Genomic DNA, 11,017 nt, shown 5'->3' with positions numbered 1-11,017 from the left:
GATCGACTTGACACAGGTGGGAACACCTATGTTGTTGAGCCTGTCGATGGAGGACGACCTAAAAAGACTGTTCATCGTGGAGAGATGTTGATTCCAGAAGCCTTGCAAAAGACATGGAACTTGACAGTACTCCCACTGATGTGGTTAAGTCTGAAGATACGTCCTGTTAGTGAAGATACGTCCTGTAGTGAGTCAGATGATGATGAATTTGACTATGGCGTTGATTGTATTCGCTGGGAGCAGTTATGTTCCGCATCACCAGAAGCAGTACAGCTGATCAGACCGGAAACCCAGAGGAAAAGTAATTTCAACCTATGGTAGTGAGCCTAGTACTTCAGTCAAAGCAGGGAAGCAGCCCTCTGACAAGAATACTCATAGCTCTGCACAACCTGGTACTGAGAAAGTGGTGAAGAATCTTACAGACAAGGTGGATATCAGACAGAGTCCAGAGCCCTTGCTGACAGAAGAAGACTGTAGGACTTCGACGTACAAGTCGTGAGAATGCCGGATGTCATTCTAACCCTTTTCATTTGCCCAAATCTGCTGTGAAAGAATCTACTGTTGCTTTTCAGATTGACTCGCAAGTGTTGACTAATATAGCACAGTCAAATCTTTTGATTATGCAGATGATTTCTCAAACTAAATGTAATTAGCTTGTAGCTTTTGCTTGGTTGTTGAGACACCAACCATCAAGCAGGAAGTGTGTGACGTGAGCAAATTAAACACATGCGCATGCGTATTTGCTATATCACATTCCGCCATTTTTGGCCCACGCGGTGGGCGTAGCCCACCTAAGTGGGCCAATGTCATAGGTTGGCGTTTGTTAGTCTGTATGTGTGTCTGTAATATGTATGTCTGTCTGTGTGTGTGTGTTATGGATTTGTATCGTCGATATCTCTCAAACTCATTCATCAAATGTCATGAAAATAGGTACACAGAATCTTTAGGATGGAAACTTGATCTGACAAAGTTTTGGGGTCTGTTGGTTGCATAGTTCAGCAGAAATTAATTTTTGAAGTAATATTTTGACTTATTTTTGCTCATTTACATAGCAAGGGAGGATGCACTAAATTATAAGGAGTGGGGCACAGAGGACTTGGAAGAGTATTACATGACTAGGGTTTTTAGCTTGTGTGTTCATTCGAATGAGCTTTTGTGCTACTGACGTTTTAAATTCTCTGTGTATATCTGTCTTTGTGTTTATCTGTCTGTCTGTCTGTTTGTTTGTCTGTCTAAGAATTATGACAAAGAATGACACTGTCCATTTGTGTATGCAACTAACTTTCTCATCACAGATATATGTGTGCATTGACCTGACCAAAGTTGACAAAACTTGCTAAATAAATTGAAAATACTCTGATACCACAGTACTCTAAGTGGTTTAGCATATTTGCATTACAATAACAAATTAACATATTTAAGAGACTTTCCTACTAAGGAATATATATCAGTATTGTATTGACCAAAGTTGACAAAATGCCATGTACATTTCATTACTACAGTGGTGAAATACATGTCTTCTACATGTAGTATTTTCGATATAAACATAAGGTATGAAGTTACTGATCCAATAACAAAGATGCCACCTATTTAATATATTAAAACTTATGAGAAAGTGCCGAGTCAGCACTTTTGCATCAGTGGCTTCTCAAAGGAAACCCTAAAACTATGACGTTGTCTTAAATCAAGCATGGTGACATGGTTTTATATTTTTCAACAAAGCATCTTTCAGTGAATCAGTTGTGGAAATACCAGAAAATTGCCTCTATTCCTAGTATGTTTTCGAACATTTCTATACGCAATCCTATGCCATGAGTAAATTTTGCATACTGAGCCTCTTGGTAGTCTACTTATTCTACCTTAGGGTAGCATTAACACACGGTACAATAAATTATCCACAATTCAGTTTGATTTGTACACACAACGTTAGAATGTTTATAACTTTTTATCGTTATGCCTGAAAGCAGTAATATAAAACCTCTAGATGTATAATTAATTACATCTATTAAAGTATGTTTACATATATCTCTATAAATTCCAAAGAAATCATTAAGTAACCATACAAGTCATTCTGTAGGTACTATAAATGCCAGACTTTTGGGTAGTAAATTATGACAAACTGAAGGGTCATTCTCTGAAAAGTCAGCATGTAAATTTCTTTTGTCTTTCTGCTTGGAATAAATCAATATCCATTTGTTTCACAAAATACCGTAAGTGCAACTAGTCTCCCTACTTTCCATCACCTTATTCTGTATTGCTGAAGACACAATCAGTGCAAAAAATTACAAAAATGCTATCTTCTTTCTCAATCAAGCACATTTTTCTAAATCATTTGAAATAGGATTTTAGAAGAAAGGTGTCCATAAAGGTACGTTTTCAGAATTTTAAAAACCAGTCTGTGAATATATGTACACATGGGAGACACAGTAGACCACTGAAGAGTTTCCGAGGGTACCAATCATGATGGGAAATCTCCAGTACTGTGTAACAGGCTGATGAAACTTTTATTTAAAAAAACAAACATCAAAATAAGGAAATTGGTGGCAAGGTCCTATGGAGACAAAAGTTATATAGAGTATTAAAAACCCCACCCTTTAGTACTAAGGGTCCAGCCCTAGATCACGTGCAACATCAAGTGCGCAAGCGCATAGTCAATGTCGTCATGAACGCAGTTGATCCGGATCCAAGGCCGACATAATGTACCTGCTGGCAACCGTGATCGGTATGACTGTTGCAGATTGACGTATTTAACGTAGCTGTCTTTGAGAACCATACAGTTATATGTTGTTGATATACAGCAGGTAAGTTATTTTATGGCTTTTTCAGAGTGTTACGAATCATGTCTGATCACAGGACTACAAATAAATAAGCATAGATATAGCTCCGATAACTTCTGCCAACTGCCGTACGCGTTGCCCTTTCCCAATTGACGTTTCGCTCGACTGAAAGTATCTCTATACAGTACCCCTTTCTCAATACAGATTTAGCCTTATAGTGCTTTATAGATTACCCAAGGCTCCAGAAATAAAAGTGAGTTTGTGTTATTTCATTTGAATGTTTACGCTCCATTTTCAGTGGAAAAAAAAATCGATCGGCTTTTTCTCGTAGCTTTGTAGAATGTAAATCAACATGAGAAAGATACGGTAGAGCAGTTACCAGTTCATCTCTCTCTCTCTCTCTCTCTCTCTCTCTCTCTCTCTCTCTCTCTCTCTCTCTCTCTCTCTCTCTCTCTCTCTCTCTCTCTCTCTCTCGTCCAGCATACCATTTTCAATGGTGTTATTTTATTTATTTTATCGACATAAACACAGTCCCTTCACGAGGGGCAGTGACATGTACCGGTGCGCGTGTATCTCCTTGCGCTGTTTTTTTATTCCTGCCGTGTTTCATATCATACACGCACAACTTGAGTTGCTAAATGTTCGCGGTCTTATAATAGCGTGAATCGAAGGATAAACGTTAGATGAAAGCATTGATGGTGAAGTGATAGTGAAATTCAAGCAATATACTTTGGCAGTCTGTCGTCTACAGGACGTGTGATGAACGCGAAACCGACATTGGCAAACCAGCTGCTCGTAGTAGCAATCGCGTACGCCAAAACAAATTCCTAAGTGACAAGTTTAAGATTTGAAAGTCGAAATCAAAATGGCGACAACAGTTTAAAAGATGAAAACTTCGATACTGACATTTTTGTGAAATGTAGAGGCCGAGAGCAACTCTGTAACCGCTATCGCTTTTTCCCCATGAAACTTACAGGCAAACTATTACCCCTTGCGTACTGAACCATCCAAGAAGCCGCAATCATAAACGTATGAAAGACGTCCATTCTGCAAGTGAAATTCCACTATTCAGAAAGTTGCAATATTAAAAACGACAGCAAAAACACGATTGAGTTACAATGTTTAACACAACATTAACCACGGATTGAAATACTGATCACTTCAAGGCCAAAATTTGCATCGTAACTATGGAGACCAGCGGTTCGTTTCTGGGTAAAACAGACTGAATTCCGAGAACGCGGCAACCATTATCTAAACGCTGCCAATCACAGGATTTGTCAGCTACGTGAAATTTGTAAAATTTGTTAACTTTGATACATTTATCTGTCAATCATTAATGAATGCATCAAAACACCGATATTCGTCCCGGGGTCATGAACATTTACGAATGAATAACCACAGGGAACTTAGTAATCTTGTTGTTGTTGTTGTTGTTGTTGTTGTTGTTGATGATGGTGGTGATGATGATGTTGACGATAATCAAAAATATTAAAAAACAATGTCTCATTCCTTGCTGTTGTTTGTCGATGTTGTAGATAATTGTAAAAAAAAACTGTAATCGTGATCAAAAAACGACGTAGGTCGCCCAACGTCACTCCCGTCCTATTATACAACCAAGGGTGGAATCGAGATGCCCCTGATCAAGGCTCATCAGCCACCTTCAGGCCCAGAAAAAACACCCCATTCACGAGCGATCGATTGAAAAGTGCTATCATAGGCACTGAAATTTATCTCACTGACCTAATTTGGGCTTCACTTGAACTACCGACCTGCAAACGAGTGGAAAACGGCGATTTCCCAAGTCGTACCCGGTCAAAATCAATCACATTTGAACTTCCCGGTCGATGGTGACGGCGCTTTCGTCACTGGGCATTTAAATTGACAATTGGGGGCCCTGTAAAGGCTGCTTCGGCCAGCCGATTGTTTATGTTTCAATGCTCCCTGCTCGTACGCGTACGTGTAACGTTCAAAAGTACGCGAAAAAACGTAGAAAAACCTTCATAGTCATGCAGATAAACGGAGAATTTCCAACTCTTTGTCAGGAAATCTGCCATTTTACGTCAGGATATACTGTCGATAGTTAGAGCGTACACTTCCGTGTATTTGACTTTCCCCCGTTACAAGGATACAAGCGTAATCAACATCCGGGCTCGTACTTGAGCGAGTGTACATTATCGTTGTGAATGAGTATTCCAGGTGATAGTTTACAGTAAATGACGGGTTGATTTGTCATTGGTATCCATATATAAGTATTATTCTACAAGAATAGAAATTCAATGAAGTTGAGACCGCGAAGTTTAAACTGTAGTGAAATTTTGCGTTGGGACAAGCCTCCTCATGTATTGGTAATGAGAGCTGGCCGAAGCAGCCTTTACAGGGCCCCCAATTGGTCAATTTAAATGCCCAGTGACGAAAGCGCCGTCACCATCGACCGGGAAGTTCAAATGTGATCGATTTTGACCGGGTACGACTTGGAAATCGCCGTTTTTTCCACTCGTTTGCAGGTCGGTAGTTCAAGTGAAGCCCAAATTAGGTCAGTGAGATAAATTTCAGTGCCTATGATAGCACTTTTCAATCGATCGCTCGTGAATGGGTGTTTTTGTCTGGGCCTTGAAGGTGGCTGATGAGCCTTGATCAGGGGCATCTCGATTCCACCCTTGGTTGTATAATAGGACGGGAGTGACGTTGGGCGACCTACGTCGTTTTTTGATCACGATTACAGTTTTCTTTTACAATTATCTACAACATCGACAAACAACAGCAAGGAATGAGACATTGTTTTTTAATATTTTTTATTATCGTCAACATCATCATCACCACCATCATCAACAACAACAACAACAACAACAACAAGATTACTAAGTTCCCTGTGGAATAACAACTCTGTAACGGATCAATTTGACAAAATGAATGGGCCGGAGGCCCGAACGGTGTTCGATATCGCCCAAGTGTCCAGCCGTATGTCTTAATTGTCTTGCAAGATTGTGAAATTGTCGATAGCTGTTCGTTATATTTTTTTATTTGTTTCGTATTTTTCGTGTAGCCTTATGTTCAAATAGGACTCTAAAGTTGTATAACGTAGGCCTAACCATGTGAATATCATCGAAAACAGACTTTGTTTTAACGCATGACTTTTGAAGACTTTGTATAGCCAATGGGCGTCATGATCTTTGAACCAGTGTTCTGTTCCCGCTGGTATGGGGTATCAAAGCTAGGTTTTATTGCGTTTTGTTTAGTTTTCGGTTTTCTGGGGGGTTTTTTGGGGTTTTTTTTTGTTATTCCGTGTAATTCACTTATCAGTGTTTTCCGCGGGGACGGGAGTGCAGAGAAATTGATCGGACATCGTATTCCGGCAGCTGCAAATTTGATCGCTACACGCCCAACAGGTGGGGATTTGACAATGTCGCAAAATAGTAATTTTTGTTTAGTATATGTACATTATACTTGCAATTTTCCGTTCAGTTCAGCTTCGGCATGCAGATTCAAGCATCGTAACGGATCGATTTTGGTGCAACAATATGATACAATACAGTGTTCGAAATAATCGGTGGCAATGGTGGCATTTGCCACCAAAACATGTCAATCTGCCACCAATTTTTTTTTCTGGTGGTATTTTTCTACCACTAAATTTTGGGTCATCATGTCATCGATGCTACGGCTTGAATGAAGGAATACTGAAGGAAGACGCGTTGTCTGACGGCGGAAAAACTCGTTAGCAAAATAAAACAAACTAATTGCGACATTTGTGCATGAATGAAAACATAGCGTGAATCCAAACTTGTGATTGGCTAATCTCCATATCGATGACAGCAGCTTTTGTACACTTGACATGTTGTTGCCCTCTGTGATAGCTGCATATGCAGTCATACAGCACAAGATAAAAGCATGTTGTGACATTTTGAAAACACAGCAAAACCGCAGCCTGCGTGATTTAAATAATAATAAATACTTGCAATTCATTAGCCAGTACAGGGCTCAAAAATTCCTATCGCCCGACGCCGGGCCGTGGCTGGTGAATTTTGCGTTCGGCAAGTATAAAAATCAATATGCTTCCCGTCCGATGGGCAAGTGCACCAGCGGTTGAATTAACTAAGCTCTGGACAATTCAAGCTTCAAAAGGTATTTCATTACGTCTCTACACGCCTACAATCATGTTAAGTCCTTCAACTCTGAGAATTTTTTTTTTCTGAAAACCCTTGAAAATCCGCCCGACATCGCTTGCTGTTGTAAAACACAAAAAAGTCGTAAAATTAGAGTTTTGCGACATGTTCTCTCCAACGTACGCGGAGTCAACTGACTGTTTTCTATGTTTGCCGTAAAGTGGTGGTATGCCCTTGACAGTGGTTGCCGTTCTCTTTGTGCAAGTGTATGACGGTCGACTTCACTCGAGAGTGTAATTGCACCTTGCATTGTGCTGGTAAATGGATGTAAACTGGCTAATTGTACACAGCGAAATAGCGAAAGGCGAAATGACGAAATCACGATTTTTTTTCAAATTGCACAATGAAGAAATGAAGATACTACACATAGAGAAATTACCTGCCACTAGAGTATGCTGTATAATCGATGTTAAGCCGAAATACCCGGGTGCACACTGCAATCTGCACGGTGGATTCCACAGGCTCTAGAGTCAATGCAGGCGAACCGCTAGCCGCCACTGATACAATAAAAATCAATTTTATTGTATCAGTGGCGGCTAGCGGTTCGCCTGCATTGACTCTAGAGCCTGTGGTGGATTCCAAAACCCATGTGTATGCCGTGTAGGTTGGAAATTGATAAGAAAATCTGCTGAGTTTCATCTGAACAAAGTCAGATTAAGTGAATCTGCACATGTTTCGATTCTCAACATCGAAGTTTAGCACCGAAAGTACGATAATTCGGCGAAATCGCGCGATCGCGAACCCGGAAGTTGACAGCGCAGAGAACCACGTATACCTCCAGGCTTAGGGACAGACCATTAGATTTTGGGAGGGAGTGGTCACGATCGGATTGTGAAAAAAAATTTGTACAACTGAAAATTTCAAAATTTTCTTTTTTTTTTTCAAATGAGAATAGATAATTATTTTTCTGAGTCTTGCAGATTTATTTTACTCAATTGTGTTCTAAATATTTTGTTTATTTTGCAATATAGTGTGAAGATATTTCCCGCCAAACTCTTCTGAATTTTTTTCCGTTTCTGACCACCCCTCCGAATATCTAAAGGTTTGTCCCTTAGATCTCTTGTACCAAGATAAAATATTTTGCGTAAGCGTGCGTACACGTGTTTTGGCGGGAGTATGTGATAAAACGGCGGCCAAACAATAAACTAAACCGACAATGGTATCATCGCTAATCAGTGCCTTTTCTTTATACTGCAAAACACATACCAGTAATAAACTTGTTGTGGTCGAAATACTTTTCATGTGACAGAAAATGACTTTGGTCGGTTTGGAAAAAAACCTGCCAGCTGTTTGTTCGGTCACTCGAAACTGAATCTGATTCCGAGGTCAATTTCAGTGATGTTCAACATGGCGTTTTACATGTAATGTTGTACTAGTAAGAGTAGGAGACGATTATAAAGCATACTCTAGGTGGCAGGTAATTTCTCTGTGTGTAGTTTCTTTATTTGTTTATTTTGCTATTTGGAAAAAATCGAAAATCGTGATTTCGCCATTTCGTCATTTCGCTATTTCGCGGAGTACAATTAGCCATGTAAACTTTATTTGGAGCCATGGATCTCGGCAATGCTTAGTGTGAAACGCATTAATCAACCCTCGGTTGAAAGAGTACAAGTTTACATCGTAATCGAAACGGGCTCAGTCGACCAAGGAGGCCACATATTGCAGCTACGTAGTGCGTGAGATGCAGACAGTTTCAAATTACGTGACCTTGGTTGTTAGGAATCGGCTCTCACTTAGTTAGAGAAAACAAATCTGCACTGAAGAGTAACGAAAACGAAACTTGAATCTGCTTTCTTCACGAATACATTTATCAAAATAAAACTTTGAAAGACGGCTGTGCTCAGTGAGTGAACGTGTAAACAGGTAAAAGGGTTGCAGATGCACATGTGCGTATGCATTGGCAGATAAACACTAGCAGAGTAGTTGTTTGTGATCTCAGCTTGATAATAAAGAGCAGCAGCCAGCCCCGGCAGCCAGTCAAGCACATTGTAAATTAAAGACATTATTTAATGGAGAAAATCTGAAAGTCACACAATCTTATTGATCTTATCCAAAGATGTAATGAAACTTTAATAAGGCAATGTATCAAAATTCATTTGATTGGACTTCTTGAAGTACATTGGTTATATTTACTAACACATTTATGATGACCATGTAACTCTGATTTAAAACTTGTACATAATGAAATTCTGTACTTGGGCTATATGTTGAAAGTGAATGTGATATTTGTAACTTAATTTGATATGACTTCTAAGCTTCAGCAGCTATACTTACTTTAAGTCATGCTTGAAGTTTATGAGTATCTCATATTATAATTAGCTAAATTAAGCCATCAACAAAACTGAATGGAGTGAATTTGATCCAAGTTTCGTTTAACATATATGCTTTTGCTTAATGAGCATGCCATGAGTCATCATACTTACATTTTGCTATATTTTTTTGAATACATTTTTGAAAGTTTCATGAGTTTCCCCATATCATAATTAGTTCATTTGCATATATTTGCAAATATTTTGATATATGTATCCCTTTTTCTCTCAACAGATTTCTGAAGGGCTGACCATAATTAATAACCAATTATAGCCCATGGCATTCACCTCCAGGGAGCACAGAAACGATAGTGAAAGATGTCAACTGTCAATCACACCAAATTCACTTACTTTGACTTGGTCATGTCATTGCTCCTACACAATTTGAAATGCATAACAGTCCAACAAAACAACCCATCTTGAATCATTCTTGTCACAACTCAAATTATTTCCAAAGTTGCACTTCAAAAGTCTTACTTTATCTAACTTTATTGTAATTGTTGTGTACATTCCTGAGTTTGTTCTTTGTCATTGTATAGTGTAACTTGAAAAATGCACATTGTTTGTTCATTTTATTAAAATTAATTGTCTTGCTTCATTTACTCTAGTAAAAGAGTTATTAAAACTCATGTGTCATGTAATCATTGTCAATGGAAATATTTTGGTCTGTCATTATTTATATACGCTCGTGTAACTTCAGAGACCCCATGCTTGCTTTTATAACATAGGAACGCAAATCCTATTTTTTTGTAAATTTATGTAGTGACAAATTCTATTATTCGATTAAACTTGCATTTTTCAACTATTTCCGCGTGGGCAACTTAAGTTTTACTTTGATTGTATTAGTTGGAGTTTGAGTTAGCTCCGTATTTACTTTCTATCTGAGCCATCTACCGTGGTCAGATGCCATCAGAGTTTAATCGATATGCAGATATCTTTGGTAAGATGTTGAACTTTAATCCGATGTGATTTTGTCAGTTGTTTCCAAGTGATTTCTGAGATATTTACAGTTTTCCGTACTGTAGTATTTGCCTCAGTGAACTGCCATAGAAATACATAGCGTTTTCCAAACCATGTGACTTTGTATACATCGCTGCTAGGAAACTTATTCAAACTTTTCTAGTCATTGTTTGAGAGTATTTCAGAGTTTACTGCTAGGTTTATCGATTCAAAAAGTTCTTATTGACTCCGAGAAACTTGCCGATTTGAGTTTTTATCATGTTTGATGGATTTGAAGAGTTCTATGCAAACACTGTATAGTTTGTGTGTTACCGCGAGTGCCATAGCTTTACACTGCATTTACCATTTGCTTTAGGTAAGACAGTCGATCGATTCAGACTAGAGTTGCTGTCATTCAAAGCCTTACCTGTCACAGTCAGGGTGAGTGTTTGTGAAATGTATTTTTGTATCACATTTTTACGAGTATTTAGCAGTGAAGTTTATTCATCTGTATGCCTATAGAGGTTATGCTATACATTTCCATATATACCGTGACTCGCCACTGAGGGCGCACAGTCCTTTGCTTGTCCGTATAGTGCATCTACCTGGTGTTTGACTTGTATTGTAAATTTCCTCTATGAGACTGATATCACTGTTGTGCTAGTGTTTCACAGCATGCTATATTGAAGTGATATTTATACAGAGTTTCTTTCTATTTTTCCTTCAGGTTTTTTCCTTTTAGTCTTATGTTATAAACTACTGTGTTTGTAAACAAACCAGTGCTCTGCCTTAGTTTCTGTGGAGTCGGAAATAAAAGAACGTGTTGGATTCA

General features: G+C 38.7%; 2 long non-coding RNA genes across 2 annotated transcripts; both read left to right on the top strand.

The window, feature by feature from the left end:
* Nucleotides 1-2,473: 2,473 nt before the first annotated feature.
* LOC139117107 (uncharacterized) lies at nt 2,474-9,848 on the top strand. The gene is made up of 2 exons (XR_011548457.1): nt 2,474-2,801; nt 9,482-9,848. It is a non-coding gene; the product is annotated as an uncharacterized lncRNA (long non-coding RNA).
* Nucleotides 9,849-10,091: 243 nt separating this feature from the next.
* Nucleotides 10,092-11,017, top strand: LOC139117106 (uncharacterized). Its single transcript, XR_011548456.1, has 2 exons — nt 10,092-10,186; nt 10,562-11,017. It is a non-coding gene; the product is annotated as an uncharacterized lncRNA (long non-coding RNA).

The sequence above is a fragment of the Ptychodera flava genome, chromosome 18, assembly GCF_041260155.1.
Source record: "Ptychodera flava strain L36383 chromosome 18, AS_Pfla_20210202, whole genome shotgun sequence".
In the NCBI taxonomy this organism is placed as follows: domain Eukaryota; kingdom Metazoa; phylum Hemichordata; class Enteropneusta; family Ptychoderidae; genus Ptychodera; species Ptychodera flava.
Note: the sequence above shows the minus strand (reverse complement) of the source record. Positions and strands in the feature narration are given on the sequence as shown.